This window comes from Passer domesticus, chromosome 2 (assembly GCF_036417665.1).
Source record: "Passer domesticus isolate bPasDom1 chromosome 2, bPasDom1.hap1, whole genome shotgun sequence".
Classification (NCBI taxonomy): Eukaryota; Metazoa; Chordata; class Aves; order Passeriformes; family Passeridae; genus Passer; species Passer domesticus.
The window spans coordinates 58,885,857-58,909,867 of record NC_087475.1 but is presented as its reverse complement, the minus strand read 5'-3'; the positions used below and the strand labels follow the sequence as shown (position 1 = coordinate 58,909,867).

At 34.4% G+C, this 24,011-nt stretch overlaps 1 long non-coding RNA gene across 1 annotated transcript; it reads right to left on the bottom strand.

The window, feature by feature from the left end:
- Window positions 1-4,418: 4,418 nt before the first annotated feature.
- Window positions 4,419-23,319, bottom strand: LOC135293954 (uncharacterized). Its single transcript, XR_010356076.1, has 4 exons — window positions 23,237-23,319; window positions 21,993-22,042; window positions 6,316-6,375; window positions 4,419-4,446 (listed from the first exon to the last, which is right to left on the bottom strand). It is a non-coding gene; the product is annotated as an uncharacterized LOC135293954 (long non-coding RNA).
- Between the last annotated feature and the right edge of the window lie 692 nt (window positions 23,320-24,011).

Here is a 24,011-nt window from a genome sequence, read left to right as displayed (position 1 = left end):
CATTTTTTTCTGCTTTCTGTATTTTTCATGAAAGTCATACATTTTTCTATGTTCTTTCTAAATTAATTAGTAAATATTTATTCTACATTATCTGAAGTCAAGCGATCAAAAAAATTATAATCTATTAGATATTTTCTTTAAAGATATTTAAAAAAATAACTCTCAAATTCTCCTCTGAGTTAAAATATAGCAATTTGTATTCTTTTTAATCCTCTTCTACATCACAACAACTCAAATTAAGGTGCATTCCTGACTGATGTCTGCTAACATCCCTTATTCAGCATGACAGAACTTCATTAAAATACACAAAAGGAGCATTTGGGCCTTCAGGAGCACATAAAACTGAATTGATTACCTGATTATCTCTTATAGGCATAAATCTCCTTTTACTTGTAATCAAGTTGGATCTCAAAAACTGAAAGAATCTCACAGAATTGTTGAAAAACTTGTAAAATAAAAGTTAGCCTTTCTCTTTGATATAGCATGACTATTCTTCAGGTAAATAATAGGCTTTCCTGTACTATGGACGGTTTGATTCTATTATTTAAATGTGGGATGACTTTCTCATGACATAATCAATATAATAGTCCCTGTGTACCTTCAGCTGCAAAGAGCAGGACAGTGGGGAAAGGAAGCTACCCTTTGTGAGAAGAGTGTGAGTGCAGGAAGCTCTGCCTAGGAAGAGATATTGAGCAAGCTGAGAGATAATGGGTTTAGATTAGAGGTCAATGATGTGGGCATTATCATTGTGGATGTCTTCCAGCTAATGAAGGAAACATTATATTTTAAGAATCTGCTTCTCATGGTAGACTTTAATCATCGTAATATCCACTGGGAGGGAAGCATCACAGAGTAGAAGCAACCAAGACGGTTTCATGGAGTGCATTGATGAAAACTTCCTGGCAGAGGCAACTGAAGAAGCAAAAAAGGGAGATTCTTTGCTGGAATTCCAGATAAGGAATAAGTCCAGCTCTTAAGTGAATGACCCATATGGGGAGAGAACCCACAACTTTGGCATTATTATCATAATAATACTGTGGTCTAACCAACTTCTTCTTCTATATTCTGTACTGCTGAAATGTAAAGGGAGTGCTGGGTCTAGTTATGTGCTCTGGAGTGTCTCACCACACTCATCATAAATAATTTATTCCCAGTGAGAAGGAGCAAATTCTTTCTTAGAAAAAGTAGTGCCTAATACAGAAAAAAAAACCCCAAACCACAACCAAAACAACCACTTGTGTGTATTGTCAATCTTTTTTATTTTATTCCAGTTTGACACTCAATCCATTTCTAAGAGATTCATAAGCAACATAATCAGGAGCAACTATACTGACTTCTGGTTTTTCTTTTGGTTATTGAGTTTCACCTTTCTCAAAACTTTATGAAACATTACATATATAATATCTAAGAATAACTATTCGGTTTTAATAGCAAAATTGCTGAGAGAGAGGGTATCATAAAAATCCACTTATTTCTACTCACTAAACCATTTTTCAAAATTCAGTACAATGTAGGCACTTCATTACAGTAAATTTAGATTCAATAACAATTTCAAATGTAATATTTTTAATAAGAGAGACCTCAACAAACACACATCATGATCAAAATAATTTGTAGAAAGAATCAAAGCAAAATGTAAAACGAATTTCATATCCATTGACAAGTAAATCTCTGATCTGTAAACCTCTTTTTGTTGCAATATTGTTAGCAATTTCCTCTATGACTATGAGCATAGCAGCACAATAAACAATCTTGGGAGCCCTTTTGCAAATATTTATGAGTGATCATGTTAGTTCTGTCCGCGGATAAATTCACCTGACTCTCTGTTTATCTTTTCACAAAGATGTCTCCTGGCTGGAAGAAACATATTGTCACCTTAATTATGTTCTTGCCATGGTAGCATAAATTTATGCTTTAACATATTTATATTTAGCCTTCTCTAGCTTTCATTCCTGACCTCCAGAGTGTTTGCTACATGAGGAAGCACAGTGTTAAGGTATATGACATAGCAATGTTTACTGTTTTGTTTTACCTGGTCATATCTCTCAGTAATGTAGATCATTGCAACTGAGCCATGATGGGCTGGCGACTAGCCAGCCCATGAAGTAGTAAAGGTGAGACTGTTCTTAGCTACTTTAGGTGGATTAAGATTTTATACACATCAAGAAGGTTTTTCCAGCTGCTACACCTGCTTCACAATACATGCACAGCTCTGGAGATTGCCAATGGGCAAAACATAGATTGTCACAGCTAGATCATTAAATCAAAAATTGTCATGAGTGTCTTAGGAGTACTAAAAGTTATTGTGCACCTCCTCCCATTAACTGTAGGAACTGGGAGCAGCCAGTACTTGAAGGAATTAAAAGTCTGAGTCTCAAACTGATAACCCAGTACCTGCAAAAAAACATTTCTTCTTCTGTGTCCTTTTCCCAGAGTCAGTATTAACATCAACCTCATGATTAACTGTAATTCCCGAGTTAGGAATCAGAAAGTTACAGAACTCAAATGCTTCTGGAGCTGTGGAAAAGATAACTGCCAGCAGCAAATCCAGCAGATCCAAAATGCAATTGAGCAATTTATTTAGAGTAACTAGAAAATCCAAACTCCCAAACTACATTCATATTTCCATTTTCTATCTTTGCAATGCATATTGTGTTCAATAATAATAAATGTACAGACGGTGCAAATTGCTAACACAGTCATATTCTGCTTCCCAACATGAACTAGGAAATCAGTGATTTCAAAGTTTTTCAGGACAATGGTTGAAATTAGTGAACTAGGCTCAGGCTTCTCATTATTCATTATAATTTCAGGTACTGTCTTACTCAGATAGTACCTAAACAATGCTAGCAGAAGTTTAGGCATGCTACCCCGCAAAATAGCCAGTAAGACTATTTTGACTATCAAATCTAATCAGGACTTTCCTGGAAGCAGTTTCAGGTTCTAACATTCTTGACACTCCAAACTAAAATGATTATGAAATATGAATGATTTTTTACTATAGAATCAATTTCTAATCTTTTAAGAGAGAATTGTTTAGATAAACCTAGAAAATTATTCTGCCTCCCTTTTATCAAATCAGAAATGAAAAGCAAATGAGAAGTGAAGGAAAGGTGGAAAAAGGTATGTATATTTTCCCCAAGATGATGCTTGAGTGGAACAAATTGAAATGACATTTATTTTGAACTTTTTGAAGAATCAAACAATCTTCTTATCTGGAACATAGATACAGACCTGGTTTTCTCTTGTTTGCTACTGTAGGTTTCCCATCATCATGAGAAAAACCCAAGCAAAGAAAAATAAAACTTCCTATAACATTGTGCTCCCAAGCCATAACAAAGTCCTGGACTTAAGGTAGTTGATAATAATGTCTAAAGTTATTCTATTACAGGAGGAGGATCCCTAGCTATGGGCCATTTCTGAGATGATGCCTCCCACGCTTCTGCATCACACTCTTGCAGGTGACATTCGCACTATTTCTAAAAGAATACTTCTATGACAGAAATGAGGTAAGCAGAGCTATTTTTGTTTATTACAACAAATTTGATTAAATAAGGGCCAAAAATGAGATTCTGAAAATATTGGTCATTACATTTATGCTACTCATTCAAAAAAAATTTCAATTTTTTTTTTTTTTTGGTGGATGCATGCTAAATTTCATGTATACAGAATGTTAAAGGCAAGCTATTTCATCATTACAGAGTTAATAACACATTAGATATTATATCTGAAATGGGAGAAGAAAAATTATTTCCCTGATCATGTGATTATCTTTCTGATTACTCACTGGTGGCTGAAAATTCGGAAGATGAAGACATATAGGAACAAGAATAAAAACATAGTCTAGCTAGAGATGAGAATCCCTGTAATAATATCATTGGATAACTCAATTCTGGTGCAATTTCTTCAGACTTTTGATTCTTGAGGATAGTTCATAAGTATACTATTAGTTGCTGAATTACTCATAAATAGTCACAAACTGCAGAGTCTCTGGAGGGGATAAACTGTTCATTATGGGGCTCTGTTCCTGCCAGGACCTGTGCAACATCTGGAAACTAAACAGGATGATCATTTGGCTCTCTGACAGGTCCAGACCAATATATTGTTATGAAAACATGATATATTCACTCAGTCAAGCCACTCATGATAAAATGTACTAATTTACTAATTTTGTTAGTACAGGCAACGGTACTGCTTACATTTTACGTATGGTGTCTTAAACAACAGTATTCTTTCACCATTTCTTGATTTAGTTCAGCTGTTTTATTGTGATTTGCTCTTCTACTGACCATACTTGAAACAACCACGTTTGATGGAAATATTAAACAGCAAACTCTGCATCTACATCTTAGGTCTTTGTGGAGAAGTTTAATATCCATTTCCCACTTCAAAGTGGCAATAATTTGGAAGTGACTTACCTTGATCTTTGGTTCTTCTCTGTGTAACCTAACAGCAAAAGACATAGCAGGACTATTATGAGTATGCATTATAACATTAAATATAATCTCAAGATATTTCAAAAGGAGATATAAAGACATTATTTATCCTATCAGTTCTATCCTGGAAGAGACAAGATGTATGAGCATATGCATGTTTGCTTCCAAGTCATTGGCCTTACAGGACATAATCAGGATGTTGGTTATACAGTGGTTATGCAGTGCAGATGCACACAGAAGCCTGTAGGCTAGAACCATGCAATGCTATTCAGCATACGCTACATCTGCACCCAAGTTAGCTCTCAGTAAGAGGTTTTTCTGGAATCGGTTGTACCTGTTTAATGTGGCCAACAATGTAGTGCTGGCCAATAGTGATTACAATAGACAACTCCTGAGAGAAGATCATATGTCCCTTCCAAGATAAATTGTGAGTTTTGCCTGCTTACCTGAACAAGTGCTAAAGCCATTTGCATTATAATATATTGTAATAAAATATGTTGCTGCAAAAACAGATGGTGCTGCCCTTATAACTCTCTTAGCCCTTATGAAATAAACTGTCTTAGAAGGTACACTGCTGAGGTGTCTTCCCCTGAGCAAGGCAGTGTGGAAACAGAGCTATATGAATAAGGGCTAGGAAGCAGGAACACAGCCAGAAATGTGTGCACCACTGACTCCTTTACAGGATGAAAAATCTAATCTGATGACTCTTAAAAAAGTCCCTGGGTCTACTGCCCATCTGTTTTTCTTGTGTGCACTTAATGCTGATGGAATTGTCCTATTCGTTCTTACAACTGCTGCTGGGAAAGTATTCATACTCTTTTGAAAACCATTATGACACTCAGTAAGGGCAGAATCTAAACTGCATTTTAACAGATTTGAGTCTGTTGCAAGAGAAGGCCACTGATGGTCAGAGCCTGAACACTCATGGTCCCAAAGACCACTAAAATCGACACAACATTTAGGGTCTGTGTGTCCAGGTTGGAAACAGCAGCCAGCTGCCGCTGTGCACCAAATCTGTCAGATCAGCCTGTGTGATACCACATGTGCAGGGAACTCTGTATGGAGCAGACTTGGGCTCACTGTGCACAGAGGCATAAAGCCACCCTAATTTCTTCCCAGCAAAAGTCATATATGACAGACAGAGTTATTTGCTATCTTTAATGGTATAACTCTGCAGCCCTTTAATATCATATTGCCTTTGGTAGGCTGTAAGGTCTGTACTGAGTTTGCCTGGCTTCAGGGCTGACACTTTTCATGTCTGCTTTGTCTGAAGTTGTCCTGATCTACCTGCGGCTTTGTTTCACTTGGTTTATCTGTAACAACAATTTATCCTATATATCTTTTCTTGTCTTTGTAAGGTAAAAAACCCCAAACGATATATAGGAGTTATTAGTTCTTCTTTGTAGAATGAGAGGCGTATGAATCTAATATAATAATGTAGAGATGAGGAATAGAGGTGTGGTACAATAATATTCTTGAGAGGTGGGAACTGGGGATATATTGGAGAGAGAAGTACAGCAATGGGACTTTAAGGGATAGGGCACAGGCTGGCATTGGAGACTCCACAACTGTGAAAAACTCAGTGACGAACATATAAAGAAAAACAGACCTGTAGAAAAACTCATTTTGTCAACAAAAAGAAAATAAATACATATTTATGTGACATATGTAAAGGGCAATACATAGAGTAATTTATAGTAATTTTGATACAAGATGAAACTGTTAAGTTTTTAAAGTGTAAAAGTGTGTCAATAAATACACAGAAAGGACCACAAGAGGAGTCTAGAGTGATGTTCCTGTTAATGAACTGGATGTTCCTGTTCATTAACAGGAACATCACATTCCTCACAGAAAAGGACTCCAGCTACTGATGACTCACCAGAGCATCCCTACCACTGCTGCCATTATAATACCAACAAGTAGCAGGAAGAGAGGGAACCTGCAACCAGAAAAAGCAGGAGAATGTAAAGGTTGTGTGCACAATCTTTTTACCTATATCACAATTGATTTTTTCTTCTCTGCAATAATCAGATATAGCCCAATAACAATTTTTCTGTTGCACTGTTAAGATTTCGATGACGTCAACAGCTTTATTTGGAATGTTTCCCTTTTTTACCCATTCACAAGATTTTGAACATAACAAGAAGACATAAACAGTTTGTTCAGATTGACTAGTATCTACTTCAGAGTGTTCAAATTATTCAATAAATTCTAGTGAATTAAGTAATAATAATATTATTAACCTTTAACAGAGGTGATATTACTCTTTGAATAATAGAAAGATAGATAAAGCTGTATTAGTAATTACCACAGTATATTTCCCATGAAATAAAATTTAATAAAACATGGCCCTGATCCTACCCACAGTGTTTTGTAATAATTAAATTGCCACCACACTTTCTGCTTTTAATGATATTTTATGCTCTTTAATATCTATGTAGAAATTGAATATTTTCTTCTCTCAAGGAATAAAAGTAAAATAACTTGTTTTTCTGTTTTAAGACTTACAGTGTACTTAATAAAGGTTGGAATCAAAGACATTTGCTAAAAATACATTGCCTAAATTAAAAAAAAAAAAAAAAAAAAAAAAACAAAAAACAGCCATACTTTGTACTATACATAGAATCTTGTGTGCTTTAAATATTTCTTTTCTACATAATGAAGTACATATACAGAATGTGGAAACCTTGTGCTGGAACAAGTATTACATGTGCCCATAAATTAATGTGTCCCCTCAGGAAAATGAAATTTCACAATGTAATTACCCCATTTCTTCACTGAAGACATAAAGGAATTTATAGAACTAATTACCCTGATAATGAAGAGGGATTTTTCTTCTCCTTTTTCATTGCAATCCCACCTAGAAGCATGATACAGGAAGATGCAATTCATTGAACTCCACAGTGGCTCTGCTGTTATATATTTATTGGAAGAAACTGTGGTATTTCAATAGTTTTGTGTCAAATTTATTCATAAACTTCCAATATAGCAATAACACAAGATTCCAATATAATCTTGGAGATTTTGAAACAAACTTTCCTGTTTCAAGTTTTCTCCTGCTAATTTTCCAGTTAAAATTAATGTTAATTGACAAAAACACTTGACTTAAATTACTGGTTTTTCAAGTCTTCTTTTTCACAACTGTTTGTAACACAGCGTATGAAGTTCCACATTAATACTAATCTTTAGGCTTAAGAAAGCTTTTACTGAAAATATTTATGGTTATTCTAAAAATGATCCTTAAAACTATATGCAACTAATTAAATATGTGTTTTTGAATAATAATAATTAGAGAACATTTAATTTCATTATCTCAAAAATGTTTGCAAATTGGAACTGTTAATTGTCTAGAGGCAATATTGTTCTCTAAGACAGTACACATCAGATGGCTAACTAGACATGACAAACAGTTATATTTAAGGAATGTCATGCTCAAGATATCTTGTAAACTAAAATAAAGAACAAACAAATAAATTTCTTAAAAAAAAACTTTAAAGAAAGGAATTTAATTAAAGTTTAGAGGAACTATCAGCCCTCTAAAAGGCTCCCAAGCCAATATTTGGAGTGGGGAAAGTGTCTCTTTTATGAGTATGTGGGGCTGTGTGCGAGATTTTTAGTTTTGTTTTTAAACACACAGTTTGTAATGCACAGCAAGAATTGAAAAGATAATAGAGAGCCCCATATACAATTACAGATTGATTTTGGTTTGAAAGTAGCTGTAAGGTCATTGAGTCCAACCATGAAGCTCTCAAGGACACTACTAAACCATGTCCCTAAGCATGCCACCTGAACAAATTTTAAATATCTCTGGGCCTGGTGACTCAGACACTTTGCTGGACAGCCTGATAATTGTTCCAGTAAATAAATGTTTCCTAATATTCAATCTATATCTCCCTGGCACAACTTTTGTTCACAATAAATCGGATCAGTTGGACAGTGTCCAAAGTTGTCTTCTTCAGCAGCTGTCTCAAGAAGTAACATTCCACACTCTGCAAGACCCTCCAAGACTCTTTCCTCTACACTGCATTGTTTTTCCAACATGAATCTGCTAAGATGAAGCCCCGCATATGAACAAGGGCTAGCTTTTGTGAGACTTCATTTTATTTTACATATTATAATTATAAAATATTTCATCTGTCTTTTCATCTGGGTAGGTGGTCTACAGAAGACACCTACCAGGATATATTCCTTGTTGGCCTTTCCCCTGATTCTTACCCACAAAGACTCAACCTGATCACCACTGTCCATCAAAAGACTCCATCAAATACACGATTACCCGATAACACGATGACCCCACCTCTCCTTCCTTGCCTATCATTTCTGAAAATTTTCTAATGCATCTATTGTGGCACTCCAGTTGTGCAAGTCATTCTACCATGTTTCCATGATTGCAACTATATTTCTGCACCATTTAAAAAATTTATTTTTTCTATAAATGGCAAATCTACAGCAATCAAAAGAGTTAGACTTCAAAGACATTTAACATCTCCTACTTTTACTGAATTGTAAGGACTAGTTATTATATCAAAGTGCAGACAGTCATAAAAGAAATGTCAGGGAGAACTGGTTTGCCTGAACATCAGTGTTTTAAAATTCAATGGTTAGTGCTGTGCTAGTCATCTTGGGCCTGTGTTATCGTCAATGAAAAGAAGCAGGCATCTCCAGAGAGAGATTAATCTCACCCTATGAAAGGCAAGCAAATTAGATCAAAGCAGTCACCCTCTGGAAGTGCATATTTATCTCCAACAACCATAAATGAAGCCTGAGGTGAACTGCTCAGACTCAGATGTCTAACATATAAATGTTAGGTGATATGAACCTCTAAAATTTACCACTGAAAGCTCTACATAGTATTAATTCCATATCTTTCAAAACTTTTCTTACTTAGCGTAGAGCACAAGTCTCTCATTCAGCAAGAATGTCTGAACTTAAGATCTTTAGAACAATAACTGAAATTTTTTTGCATTTGGAGATGAAGTCTCCCATTCTACTGGGCATTGACAGTGTTTTGAGGCATTAATTCCCATGGCAGGGAGCTGGAGTGAAAGTGTCCAGATAATCCTGAGAAGCAGATTGCTCAAAGAAAGAAGCAAAGAGTTTAAAAAAAAAAAAAAAAAAAAGAAAAAAAAAAAAGAAAAAAAGGTATTGCTACCAATTCCCCAAAAGAAAAAAAAAAAATCTTTTTTTTTTTTTTTTTTACCTAGAATCTGCTGTCTAAATGAGTGTTTGACTAATAGCATCTATGAGACTCCTATGATCAGAAGACCAGGTGCTGAAATTTTCAGCTTTTACAAGGGAAGCAAATAAACAAGAAGCAAGAATCTAGAAAGGAAGACTGACCAAAAGAAACCCTTTATTCTCGTTTCCTACAAATACATCCAGAAACATTGAAAATATGATGCAGACAAAAAGATAGTTACCAAGATAATTTCAACTGCCTGGCACTGAAAGTGTCAAAATTTAAAATTTACATTTATAAAAGTCACAGAGGAATGTTATTTTAAAGATAATTCGAAGTCACATCATTGAACATGTGATTAAAAGTGTTTGCTCAAATTTTATTAATCATGTTGGTAAAGGCAACTTTCAAAAGGATGATCTACATCTCTCAAGCAATGCTCAAGTAACTGAAAAAAAATACATACAAAAATAAAACAAACAAACATACAAACAAAACAACAACAAGAAGAACTGAAACAAAGAAAAAATATCCCAAAATAGTAAATATATAAAAAGTTTTCTAGAAATATTTTTGACCTATGAAGGTCAAGAAAAAGTTGAAATAGAAATGTAAAATAGATTGCATCAAGCAAAAAGAAAAAAAATAAACCACAATTATCAGAAAACTCTGCTCAGTCTTTTCTAGTTTATACTGTTTTAGAAACATACTCCTTCATGTCTAATAATGAAATATTACTATATTTTATTAATAAATAACATTATATTTTATACAATAAATGATGTATTCATATATATATATATAGAATCTCAGTTATCAATCTATTATAATTAACATAATATCAATCGTAAATTATATTTTAATTTGTTCTGATGTTTGAAATATTTCAAGGATTTGATCTAAATTATATTAAAATTTCCTTGAGTATAACTTCCCTTGAAAACTATATTTCAATAGAAAAAGAAATCTTGTGAACATTTAAAAGCCTTTTGGTTCTGGAGATGGTGTTTTCATATAAAACAAGCAAAATCTTTGAGACTATTTGAGCAGGGAGAGAAATGTCTGATTTGTGCTGTTTTTCTCCCTCTAGAGCTAATAGTTTAGGAAAGAGAGGTAAAAAAAAATTCAAATTAAATGGGAAACAATAGTCTTTTTCTAAACTCCAAAAGGCAATAAGAGTTGAGACTATGATTTCCATAGTAAAAACATTTAAAAAAGAAATTATGTAACTTTAAAATCAGAAAAAGTAGTTCTTAAAGTCTGGTAGAGGATGAAAAAACCAATAAGATCAGTGACAAATACAAAATGCTGTTTATGGACGGGAACTAATTTTAGTGGTTTTAGATTACTCATTCAGAACATTCGAAAGATTACTCATTCAAAATATTCAAAAGAAAAGAAAAATGGGTAGTGATGACATTTTTAATTACAGAGTAAATGTAATCCTGCTTTATTTAATGGTAAATTATCATAGACTTAAGAAATTGCAAATTGTAAACCCAGATTTAGCTGTCTTTTTCACTTTGAAAGTTTAATATTTTCAGATAGTATTTTACAGCAGTGACTTTGATGAAAATGAAATTTTAACCCCCTAAAATTCCCAAGCAGAAAAGAAATACAAATATTTGTTGAATAAATTGTTGACTTTCAGTACTTTGTCCAGCTCTGTAACTTAAGAGATTTGGCCTTGGAAGCCCTCTAATATTGTATCTAAATTTACTTATATGTTCTAAATTTTGTGCCCCTTGGCCTTGAATTATACAATCCTTAATATCTAGAACATTTGGTGGAAGTGTGTAGTTCTACCCTATCTATATTCTATCTCATACCAAATCTAATTAAAAAGAAATTCTTGTCATCATTTGCCTCTCTTAATTCCTTCACCCTCCACCATCTCAATTACCGACTTTGTGACTGAACACTCTAATTTAAATTGTATTCATCATCTGCTTTTTGCACCAGTATAGGCACAGTTTATTTCATATATTCTTTTTATCTTGCATTATTTGGTTCTCTTATGTCTATTGGGAATAGAATATACTTTCTCAAAGTCTGCTATGTCACAATGGTTGCAGAAAAACATGCTGTATATGTTGACTTAATCCACAGCTCTTAAAGAGTTCTTGTCTTTCTGAGAAGAAGAAAAAGTTTCCAAATTTTTCATGGAAAGTGCATTGATGTATACTTCCACTCACTTACTATTTGACATAATGATTATTTGGGTATTATTGTGTGATTACAATCAACCATGACCGCTTGTGTGAAAAAGTAATAGCAAACAGTAGTCAGTAAACACAAATTAGAGATGTAGTCTAGTTATTTGATAGATTTTGTTCAGAAAATTCTCCTTTAGCCTTGCTTGAGTAGTACAGTGGAAGTTTCAATGCATCAGCAAAGAAATTAATATATAGACTGAACAAAATTAGATTTTAATTTTTATAGTATGGGATAGAAAGTCACATTGAGGAACCAGGAGTCAAACATTCTGATATGTGAAGTAAAAGGAAAGGAAAACTAGTGTAAGCAGAATGAAAACTTTAAAGTGTTAAAGAATATCCGCCCGTGGCAGACGAGGGAGCAAATAAGTGACATGCAACTGGGACTGAAAGACACACTTTAAGGGAGACAAGATGGGGTACAGTGGGCAAAAAAAATAAGAGTACATGTCAGCTGAAAATAAGTAAAGAGCAAGATTAAGAGCAATGCACAGAAAAATGTGAGGAAATGCAGGCATGCAGAGATCAGAACAGTATATGGGAGATCATGAAATGTAACGAAGATGAACTGATACCCAGAGAGCTCTGGCAGGAAAAGATAGAGGCAGAAGGAATTATAAGATATTTACATTAAATTGTCTTTTTAGAGCTGATTATATTAAAAAATGTAATTGAAATATGGAATTACAATGCTTTACAATTACTATACAATTACAAGATGCTCCTACCATAAAGCCCTAGAAAAAAATATGTTATAAAAAGTCATTGGTGTCATGTTCCAGTGCCAATGGATCAATACTTTTCAATACAAAAAATATGTCCTGAAGAAAAAATAAGTCTACCCACTAAGAAAATTTTGTGTATTTTACTTCTTTTAAGAGAGATTATTTTTAAATGCTCCTAGTTAGTTGCTAAAGCTGACTAGAAGTAGTAGTAGTAGCAGTAGTAGTAGTAGTAGTAGTAGTAGTAGTAGTAGTAGTAGTTGTGCTTTATTTTACTTATAAGTTCATAGCTTTTTATTTGACTAATTTCCCACTCCCAATCTTTGTAGACTGTTAATGGAAATAACACTTGTTTAAATCATACAATATTTTTCACAAAAATTGTTCTCTTGCTGTTACCTAAATGACAAGAAGCTCCAAGGCAATTGTGTAAAACAGATACAATGGAAAAAATTAAATACTTTAATAAATATCCAGGCAGATTTAATCTCCTTTGGTTTACTCTGGAGAGCAGCCAACAATCTCCTGACTGCCAAGAATGTAAGAAGCAAAGGGCTGTTTCTTGGATAGAGATAAGCCTGCCTGAGATAACAGTGAAATACTGGAGATCTTGAAGAAACTAAAAGTCTATAAGGTAAGAAGAGAGATTAAAGAAAATTTTCTCATTCTCCTTGTACTTAGAAAAACAGTGATTTTGCAACACACCTTCTGAAGATAGAGTTTTCCGTTTGACTTCTATATTCACGTAATCACAAAATGGATAAGGTTGGAAAAACCTATGATGGCTGACCTGGTACAACCTCCCTGCTCAAGTAGGGTCATCCCAGAGCACATGACACAGGATTGTGTGCAGACTATTTAATCAAAATTCTAGATTTAAAAATAAACTTTTTGTATTGTGGCAATATTTCACAGCACTATGGATGTGGTTATGTCATTGTTGATTAAGATAATCTTTTTGTATGTTTTAGGGAACAGAACTATTTGCCTGCACTTTATCGTGCTCCTAAATCTATTTAAGGTTTTCCTCTTAAAACTTCTGGATTAGCTGAAATAGCTTATTCTTTTATTTTCTATTCTATTCAGTGAATGATCATTTGCCAGCCAATAATGCATCCCTTTACAGGGAGGTTTAATAGCTGCCTACCTTGCTGAGATTCTGTGAGAATTAAGTACCTAATGCTGTTAGTAAGTGCTTTGCAGATGAAAATTGCAAAGTAAGTGCTAAATATAATTACTGTTATTAGACACACATTCCAATCCAAATGTTTCTTTGATTGTATAGCTGACATAGATTCCATTTGCTATAATATGCAAAAATGGCCTTTGTAAGTGTGGTCAGGTAATGAAAGTTCCTGTGATATTTCTTGCTGAGCAGCTCATAACAATTTGTAAGCTAAGAATCAAAAGCATTTTTAAACAAACAAGTAGTCTTTCTGCTTTTAATAAAAATGCTTTCCAAGTAAAGTAATATTTTCCATCAGTCAAAATGACATGAAAAGGCTATAAGATTTGAAAATCATCTCAATAGGAACCAGATCCTTACTGGAAGGTTTGTAAAGATAGAGCTCTTTTTCTTTGCACCATCACACAGGCACCAGGAATGCTAGCAGAAGAGAGATTTTGGTGTGGGTCTAAATGCACCATCAGGTGGTGATTTTCAGTGGTTGGTGCACAATTATGATTCACAAAATTTACCAATCTTTTTTTATCTTTTTTATTTACCAATCTTTTTATCTTTAAGAATATATAGCTTCATATTTGGATAATCTATCAACCACCATCTTCCTGTGAGCACTCTTACTGGATTCACAAGTGCTTAAAGGACATCTGAGAATGAAACCATGAGAGCTAGAGATTAGAAATAGTCATTCAGTGATGGCAGTGAGAAGAGCTCCACTTCACACCTGACTGAGGCATCACTTACAATGCCACCTGAATAAAGGTTTCTTTGTCTTCCTCTTTCAGCTGAAGTATAGGTTTATTTCACAGAATCACAGAACTGTTTAGTTTGAAAGGGATCTCTGAAGATCATCCTGTTCAATGCCTCTGCCAAGGTAGGGTGACCTAGAGCAGGTTGCACCTGCCCAGTTGGGTTTTGAATGCCTCCAGAGAGGGAGGCTCCATGACCTCCCTGGGCAGCCTGTTCCACAACTAAAATGTTTACAGTACTAAATATCTGAACTGCAGTATAAGCAATCCCTGTCTCTATTATCCTTGTTTTACCAACAGTAAGCAAAGTTTGTTGTTTGCTAATAAAATTATGTGGTCATTTTTTTTTACAGGCTAGTTGCATTTGCATCACATTAACATAAACATGTAAGTTTAGCTGGCAAAGAAATGGAGGGATAGTACACATGGAGTATTTTTACATTTTGGGAAACAATATGTAGCTATTTTGTTGTACAGAAGCAACAGGTATTGTAATGTTTCTGCCACACTTTGCTGGGAATGATGGTCTTTGTCTATGGTGCTGCACACTACAGTCACCTAAAAATAAAGCATTCTAATACTTTACCAAGTATTAGAGTAATACTTGGTGAGTACCAAGACAATTAAGACCTGTTGTGAAAATAATTATGTGTGAAAGTCTTGTTGATATGCATCCTGGGGTCATGAAAGGGAGCCTGTCAGATAAGGAGAGCCACAAAAATCTGTGAGATATCAGTTTGAGTCTTTCATGGCTGATGCCAGCAAGACTACAATTATTTCGGTCTATTAATAAGGTCCTATGGGAAATCTAAAGTGGAGTATCCATCAAGAAGTTTATTGTTAACTTTTTATTAATGCAACAGTCTATCAATATCCAAGGCAAGATACAACTAGAATAATAAAAGCCACTGTTCCAGGAGTAATAATTACTATTATTATTATTTTTTTTAATTTAATGGAACTGATCTAAAATATTTACCAGAATTAACACTCCTAAAACTAATATGTTAATAGCATTACAATTACTCCTCCAAACAATAAGGTTATGGCTATTCATTTAAAACATGTCCTTAATTCTTATACTGTAGTAGGAATCACTGATTTCTACAATCTCTTCTAACAATAAAACATGTCTCACAAGCCTAAAAAGATTGGGTGAAAGGCTTTGAAAGGACAAAAATGTGATTAATTACAATGATCTTTTGAGATGTCACTGTCTTTTATGGACACAAGGTATCCAGAGGGCACGTGGAGAGACTTTCACCTTTCCTGATGCCATGCAGCTTCTCACAAACTTGCACAGTGGATGCATCAGCATGATTTGCTGAGGAGAAATCTGTTTAGCAGAAAAATGATTCCTCGTGGGAGTTATAGCTGTCCCTCAGTATTCAGTGATGACATCAAGGTCACAGTCTAATATGAAACTAAGCACTTTTTTTTGACTCTTCATTCTAATGATTCAGTGGACAATCGATATCATCTCTTCTTTCCTGGTCAGGAAACAAACATTTTTAAGATGGTTTATGTTTACACGCAATTCAAAAACAGAAGCAGAAAAGTAAATCCGTCTTCTGTTAGTTTTTATTACAAACATGTTTCTATTACATTTACAGTCACCATTTTTCCTCTTTTCTTCTTTTTTTCACCCTAGGATGTGTCACATAGCAGTGCCTGGATTTTGCATAAAAATACTAACTTCAACATGAGCCTAAATAAAGGTATGTGAATTTCTGTGGAGACCAAAGGAGAATTTTGATAGACAATTCTACGAGGTCTGAGCCACAAACTAAAATTCAATTTTGTCTGTATCTTTCTTTTTTTCATGAACGATATAATTGTATTTTCATTAATGGTTATTTATTCATACTGTCATGATGATTTGAAAAATAAATGTTCTTTTTCTGTGGAAGGCTACAGCCTAGATGTTTGTTAGTATCCAATTTCATATCACAACTTTATTTATTTTTTAGTACTCAGTTATATGTATTCTTATGTTCACTCCAGGAATCATCTTATTAAAACTATTATTTGTATTACCTACCTTTAGTAGAATTGAAGTATTATAGAAAATAGAAAAAAATCTCTAAATTGAGAATTATCTTGGAGCTTTGTGTCAAGTTTTTATATAAAAAATGTAAATATATATTAAGTAAATATGTATTTAAAAGAGATGTACCATTTTTTTGTATGCAAATTTGATAGCAGCTTTCATTTGGATACTGCTCCAGTAAGTCTAATAAACTAGATATCCACCCTTTCTTTATTGAGAAAATGCCTTAATATAATAAGTGCTCTGAACAACACTGTTCTAAAGTCATTTCAGTCTCAGAAACGTGATCAGATTTCTGCAATTCAAAGTGCAACAGACTGTAGCAACTGACAATGTTGATCTTAGCTAAGGCCTATAGGAGTTGCTGTTTACAGTTTTCCAAGTTACCAAAATTTCACATGTTAAGTCCCAGTAGGGTCATAATTCTGGTTTTGGCTGTCATTTGGGAAAATATCAGTCTTCATTGACATGACCATGGTAACTGTTGTAAATAAGTATTTTGATATACTCACATTTTAAATTCACATTTATCTAAATATTCACAGTTTATTTAGAAGCCTTCAGATGTCTCTTTAGAAAAAATGCATGCAACAGGATATCTTTGATATCAAAGTGCTTTCTTTAGCATGCTTGCTATTTGTACAATACAATATATTCCTATGGCTTCAAATGAGACATTATGGTCTCTTAGATATGCATATCTAAAACTAAACCAAACCAGAAACAAATGAGAAGTTAAATGTCAGGTTTTGATCATAAACTTCAATGATCTAAGGTCTACCTACAGTTTATAGATATATTTAACTCTTGTTTCTAAAACCACTGAAAACGTAGAACTTGCAAAATTAAATTTAAGAAAAATATCCCAAACATCCTGTTTTATCTCTTCTGACATCTCAAAGACTTCTGGCAAACTAATTTTTATTTATCACAGTAAGTATATGTGAAATTACTCTATGATTAAAATTTCATATGAGTTATTCAAACAGGTGCCTACATATTCAGGGCTGCCTAAATACTCATATGAATCTTTGAATAAATATTCATCTTCTGCAACTTCTACCTGACTTGAAATTTAAATGATGAAAATGTTTATAATGGAGCAACTTAAATACTGAAAAATATACTCTAAACCTTCATTCTTTATAAACAATTTATGGGTCTAGTTATTTTGTTCCTACCTTGTTTTTTGCCCTTTGCCATTTGGGAAAATAGGTCTGCAGAGTTTTTGTTTTGCCTCCATATTACTCAGAACAAGACAGTTGTCTCTGGGTTATTACAGACAAGTTGCTCTGCACATTACTGATGGCCCACACTGCTATGGGAAGTGGTTTTGCAGTTCGTTCATAATCCATTGTATGTTGTGATTTCAGTATAGATTCCCATTAAATTCAGTGATGGGAATGTGTGATTTGATAGTGAATCACTATAAATGTTTATTTCTGTTTACTTGGCAATAAGCAGTGTTTGAGATTCTAGTGTGTGTGAACAAACTTCTACTTATCCAGGACTTCCTACTGTTGGAGGAGTAGATAAAGGTATATGAAGGCACATGACATCAGCAGTGATGACAAATGAATGTCAGGCATACTCAGATCAGAATTCTCCTATTAATAGGAACAGCTCTCAATAAACTTCCTCCTATCCTGTGCTAAATTTACCCTTGAAATACTCACTTCTGCATAAACACCACAGCTCTCAATAAAGGACACCAATAAGAAGTCTCATATTAATGATATTTCAGATGTTAGCTCTGAATTTCACTGAACATATCCCTTTTGCCTTTGGTTAATTGGTATCATTATCACAAATGTCACAGTTGCTTAATTTAATTAGTTCTTACTCATATGTAATATTAATTTTCTCTTTCAGAAAGCCAAATGAAGAAATGTAAGTTAAAACAGTGTTTTGGTTTGCTTTGCCTTTTCTGTTCTTTGGGACTTTTATATAGCTGATTTTAAGGAAATATTTCTCAGAAAAACTGTTTCTTTACAAGCAATATCTTTATTTTCCTACCATATTCACACTTTTTTTGTCTAAAAACCAGCTGTACTAATCAGACATCAATTTACTTCAGCGCTGAATTGTACATTTATATTTGCATTTCCAAATCTTTCCATGGCTATTAAACAAATGAATTGATTTTCTGGATTGTGGTCTTAGGATATTTCTGATTTTATTGTATATTCTTATACAATAAAAATAAAAGCAAAAAATCATTGTTTGAAAGTATTTACCATGGAATAAAAACTAGATCCCAGTAGTCACATCCTCAATTTTAACTAGCAATCAAAGCTGCAAAAATTCTTCCTTATACTCTGCACTTTTTGTTTTCAATTAAATAGTAAGTGCAGTATTAATTCTATGATAACAACCCCTTATGGTAAATAAAGACATAAGTATTATTTTTTCTATTATAACTTCTTAAAACAAAAAAACACCTCAAACAAACAAACAAAATCACAAACAAAACAAAACAAAACAAAAAAAAAAAAAAAAAAAAAAAAAAAAAAAAAAAAAAAAAAAGAGGAAAACACCTTTAGGTGCCTCCAGAGCCCTTTTGATATGATTAGAGCTGAAGACAGTGACTTGCTTTCTGAAATGATCCCTGCCCTAAAGATGTGAAAAACACACCAAAATATACTGAGGAAAATAAAATTGCTTAAGGTCACACAGCAAATAAATGACCAAGACAAGTAAAGAATTGAGGGACTTACAATTATCAGCACTTGCAGCTATCTTGACTGCCTGAAAATTAAACCTTTTTTGCTTTGCCAGGGATTATTCCATACTTTCATAAAGATTTCATCATCAGTCTCTACTGTGTCTTCCACTGAACATTTTCTAAGTCATGGCTCTATGTATCAGCTAACACACTTTAATATACAGGCCCAGAGCAATGTTGGAAAAAATAGGTAAAATTTACTACAGATATTCCTAGGAGGAAAAAAAAAATTGGTGGCAGCCTTATAAAAGTTTACACTGGTGAATTATTTTCTTCACTCTGTGCAATGGAATTCAATAGACCCCAATGAGAACTCATGAAATAAAATAATTTTAGCACTTATATCTCTCTCTACAGCAAGATTATTGATTCAAACTGTATTCAACATTTATAGTAAAAAAAATGTGGTACTGCAGCATTCATGATGCTGCAGATTAAACATGGGACCAGATCAGTTTTTATGAGAAGGAAGTTAAACAAATGTTTCTAGTTATTTGAACACAATTGGCTGTGGATGAAGAGATATAGTAGTCTTTCTGAATGTACAACTCTCATCTAAGAGCTTACAGATATTTTGAAGATTCATACGAAATGTCAGCATTTAATTGGCTATATAAATTAAAGACAATCTTCAATTTTGTTAATTTTCATAGCAAGAAAAGAGATCCAATGAAAATCAAGCAAGTTTCTTACAATGCAAAAATAGAGAATTTTATTTACCATGAAGTCTTTTTAAAAGACAGCACATTTGTAATGAATTAATTTGAATTTCTATTCAAAGTAATAGAAAAATTTCTCTCTCCCTCACACTTTCATCTGTCCCACCCCTTATATTTTTTTTGCCAAAATAGAGATTTGTGCATCTGCACATCTGTTCTGTTATGGTGAAGAAAAAAACTTCAGAACTTTGGTAGGTTTATGTTCGGATATAAAGTAGATGTTCTATAAAACACATAGATAGGCTATTTTGGTACATGATTTAAACACTCTAGATAAAAGCTTAGTGAAGCAAGATAGAAGTGTTTATACTTTCACCTATTTTTGTGGGTTTTTCCCCCTGATTTTGTCTTTTTTTTTTTTTTCCCCCTTAGGTTCAGTTTTGCAATACAAGAGTTTTAATACAGGATATTAATTATTCACAGTATGACTGCCATAAGATCATGTCATAGTTTTCACAACAGAATGTGTAACTAACAACGAAACTTAGAATCATAGAGTAGTTTGAGTTGGAAGGGACCCTAAAGATTATTTAGTTCCAACTCCCTTTGCCAAGTACCGGGATATCTTTTACTAGATCAGGTTGCTCAGGGCTTCATCTACCCTGGCCTCAAACACTTCCAAGGATGGGTCAACCACAACTTCTCTGGACAACCTGTTCCAGTGCCTCACCACCCTTGCAATAAAGCATTTCTTCCTAATATCTAATCAAAACTACTCTCTTTCTCAGGTAAATCTTTCTCCCCTTTTCCTGTTGCTACATGCCCTTGTAAATATTCTCTCTCCATCTTGTAGGCTCCCTTTAGGTACAGGAAGGCCGCAAACCAATCACATAGAAGTCTTCCTTTTTCCAGGCTGAACAAAATTTTCCCAGCCTTTCTTCATAGGAGAGGCGCTCCCATCTTCAAATCAGCTTGGTGTCCCTCCTCTGAACTTGCTCTCACAAGTCCATGTCCTTCCCATGTTGGGAGGCCCAGAGCTGGATGCAGCACTGCAGGTAGGTGGTGAGAGGGGAGTAGAGGAGCAGAATTTCCTCTCTGGCCCTGCTGCCCACACTGCTTCAGATTCACCCCAGGACACATTTGGCTTTCTGTTCTGGGCTGTGAGTGCACATGGCTGGGTCATGTCCAACCTCTCATCCAGCCGCCCTTCTCAGCAGAGCTGCTCTCCATCTGTGCTTGCCCCAGCCTGTGTTGATACCAGGGAATGCCCTGACCCAGGTGCAGCACCTTGCACTTGGTCCTGTTAAACCTGACAAGATTCCCATTCCCTTCTCAATCTTGACCAGGTCCCTCTGGATGGCGTCCTGTCCTTCAGATGTGCCAGCTGTTAAACTTAGTGACTGAAGTACTTTCAAAAAATTTACAATTATATTGGTAAGAACTTAATTTTAAAAACTAATGTATTATGATAGTAAAATTTGATCTTAATCGTCTCTTGAAACAAAAAACACACACAATTTATTTTCATAATTCTGTCCTTCTGTGTTCTTCTGTGAGGATATATACAAAAGGAAATTGCATTTCAAACAACATCATATTTTTCTTTTTGTTTGTTATATGTAACTATGTCTTTGTGTTCTGCCAACTGCATATTTCTGTGGGTTTTTTGGTTTCTCGCAGGGGAGAAAGAAGAGATCATTCTGAAAAGAGTTTTAGGAAAGAAAATTCCAAGTTCCTAGAGAGACAAAGGTACACAAAAAGCCAGGTCTATAAAAAAATATGAAGAGAATATAGCTGCAAGACCCAGTGAAAATTTCAGCACCAATTTTGCTATAATAATACATTTATTAGCAGCTTTGCAAAGGAAAAAAGTATTAAATTGGTAGAAAAATACAGAGGTGACAACACAATCTGGATCCTTCAGCTTCATAAATGAGTTTTTAGCATGAAAAAAATAAAGAAATACTTGATTCTCAAAAAATTCAATGTTTTATATGTACAAAGGTTAAAGACACCATTTTCTTTTAAGCAGCAGAGAAAATTTTGTTTTGAAATGCATGAGTAGTAACATACCTTGGTAATGACATTCACCTTAAGTTGTTTGACACAGCAGAAAAAGTTACCTAGAAAAATGCCAAATATTAGTTACTCTTTCAGAGAAACTTCACAGCAAGTTTTCTTTTGGACTTTGTGAGTTATAAATTCACATATAAATAGCAAATGTTCTTCCAGATGAAGAGAAAGGACTTTACTTTAGCTTAGAATCCAAAAGGAAAACATATGTATTTTCTTTCTCTCTTAAAATTATTCACCTTCATCCTCTCTACCAAATTTGACTTAATAAAAAATTATTAAAAAATTAAAGAAGAGTTATTTCTTCTAATTGTGCAGGTGCCATGGTGCAGCATTTGCATCACTTGCCCTCACTGGAGAGTCAGGAAGAGCAATATGTACTGCCATCTTCTTGCATTTCTCCTGTTTAGAAGGAAACCTTTCAAAGAGGGTGGTCAGTTTTTCTCTCGATGATAATGACAGTTTCTGATACAACCTCAGCTGCAACTGGTGAGACTCCTTGAAGTGTTCTCTTCCTCTTTTCTCACGACCCACCAGGCCCATGGATCTCCATATTTATGTCACATCTAGCAGCCCATTGTTGGTAGGGCTCCTGAAGCTCCATGTCCTCAAGTCCAACTAGGACCAAGATTGAGCATGTGTGTCCAGTAGGCACAGAAAAAAATCCATACAATGTTCATAAAACACTATGCATTTGTATGTGCTGATGGCCACACAAATCAAGAGAGACAGAGTGCTGCACTCCATAGTCAGACAAGAACAAAAAGCATCAAAGGTCTCATTTTGCTTCTCTCCGTGGTTGATCAGGGTTGGTGATCTTCTAGTGGGAAATCTTTTCATATATATAAAGGCTATATATATCACAGAATCATAAAATTATAGAATATTTTAAGCTGGAAGAGACCAATAAAGACTAGGTTGAACACCCTGCTCTTTGCAGGACTACGTAAAATTAAGCCACAAGATTAAGTGTGTTGTTCAGATGTTCCTTTAACTCTGACAGTCTTGATGCCATAACCATTACCCTGGGAAGCCTGGCTCTGACAATCTTCTGTGTGAAGAACCCTTTCTTAATATCCAGTCTGAACTTACAGAGCAGCTTCTTGCCATTTCCTTGTCAGTGGGCCCTGATATCTCTGTAGGCTTGTGTATGTGTGTGTGTATGTATGAATCATCTAACTGTGACTATCTATAAAAGCAAATTAATAAATAGATATATATATATATATGGATCCCTCCCTTACTTGGACTCAGACACACAGCCTGCACAATACATGACTCTGGATCTGATTCTCTCCCACTGCTTGTCAGAGGCTCCTGAGGTGTTTTCTGGCCCACCAAGAAACTGGTGTCTAAGGGCACTGAGAGCACACATAAATTTAGTCATCATAACCCAGAGCATCACAACCACAGTTACAAAGAGAAGCCTCCATTTCATGCATATAGCACTATTCTAGCATCATATTCCATATACCTAGTCACACTCCATGCCTATTCCAGACTCTTTTAGCAGCTGCAGACTGTGACTGGCTGATTCCAGGTAACCTGGTCTGTGTTTCTCTGGCCAAGCTGTTTTCCACCTCTAACAACAATTTCTGCATAGTACATTTACTGTGAAAACAGCCAGCTTAGCTCATGATCTGACTGCTGACTCTGCCCCAGACAAGCCAAACAGTCAGTATTTTTAAGAAGGATGCAAGGGTCAATGCCCTTCTGTAGATGAGATTATTTTTTGTCGTTGTTTTTTTGAAAGTATATTAAATTTTGAGCTTAAAGAGGAACTGACAGAGGAATGTATGGGAGCAATGAGCCTTCATGCAACAAGAAGCTGGTGAACTGAAAACCACGTTAGGGGTAAAATAATACAAAATTAGTTATCACTCCTGGTTCCTCATTTATATGCAAGAGATTAATTCCTAATAATTGTTTACAATCCCTTATGAGGTCATTGTGTATTATAAATCAAGGTTGCCAATAAAGTTCTCAAACACCACAGCCACATTAAACTTACATATATAT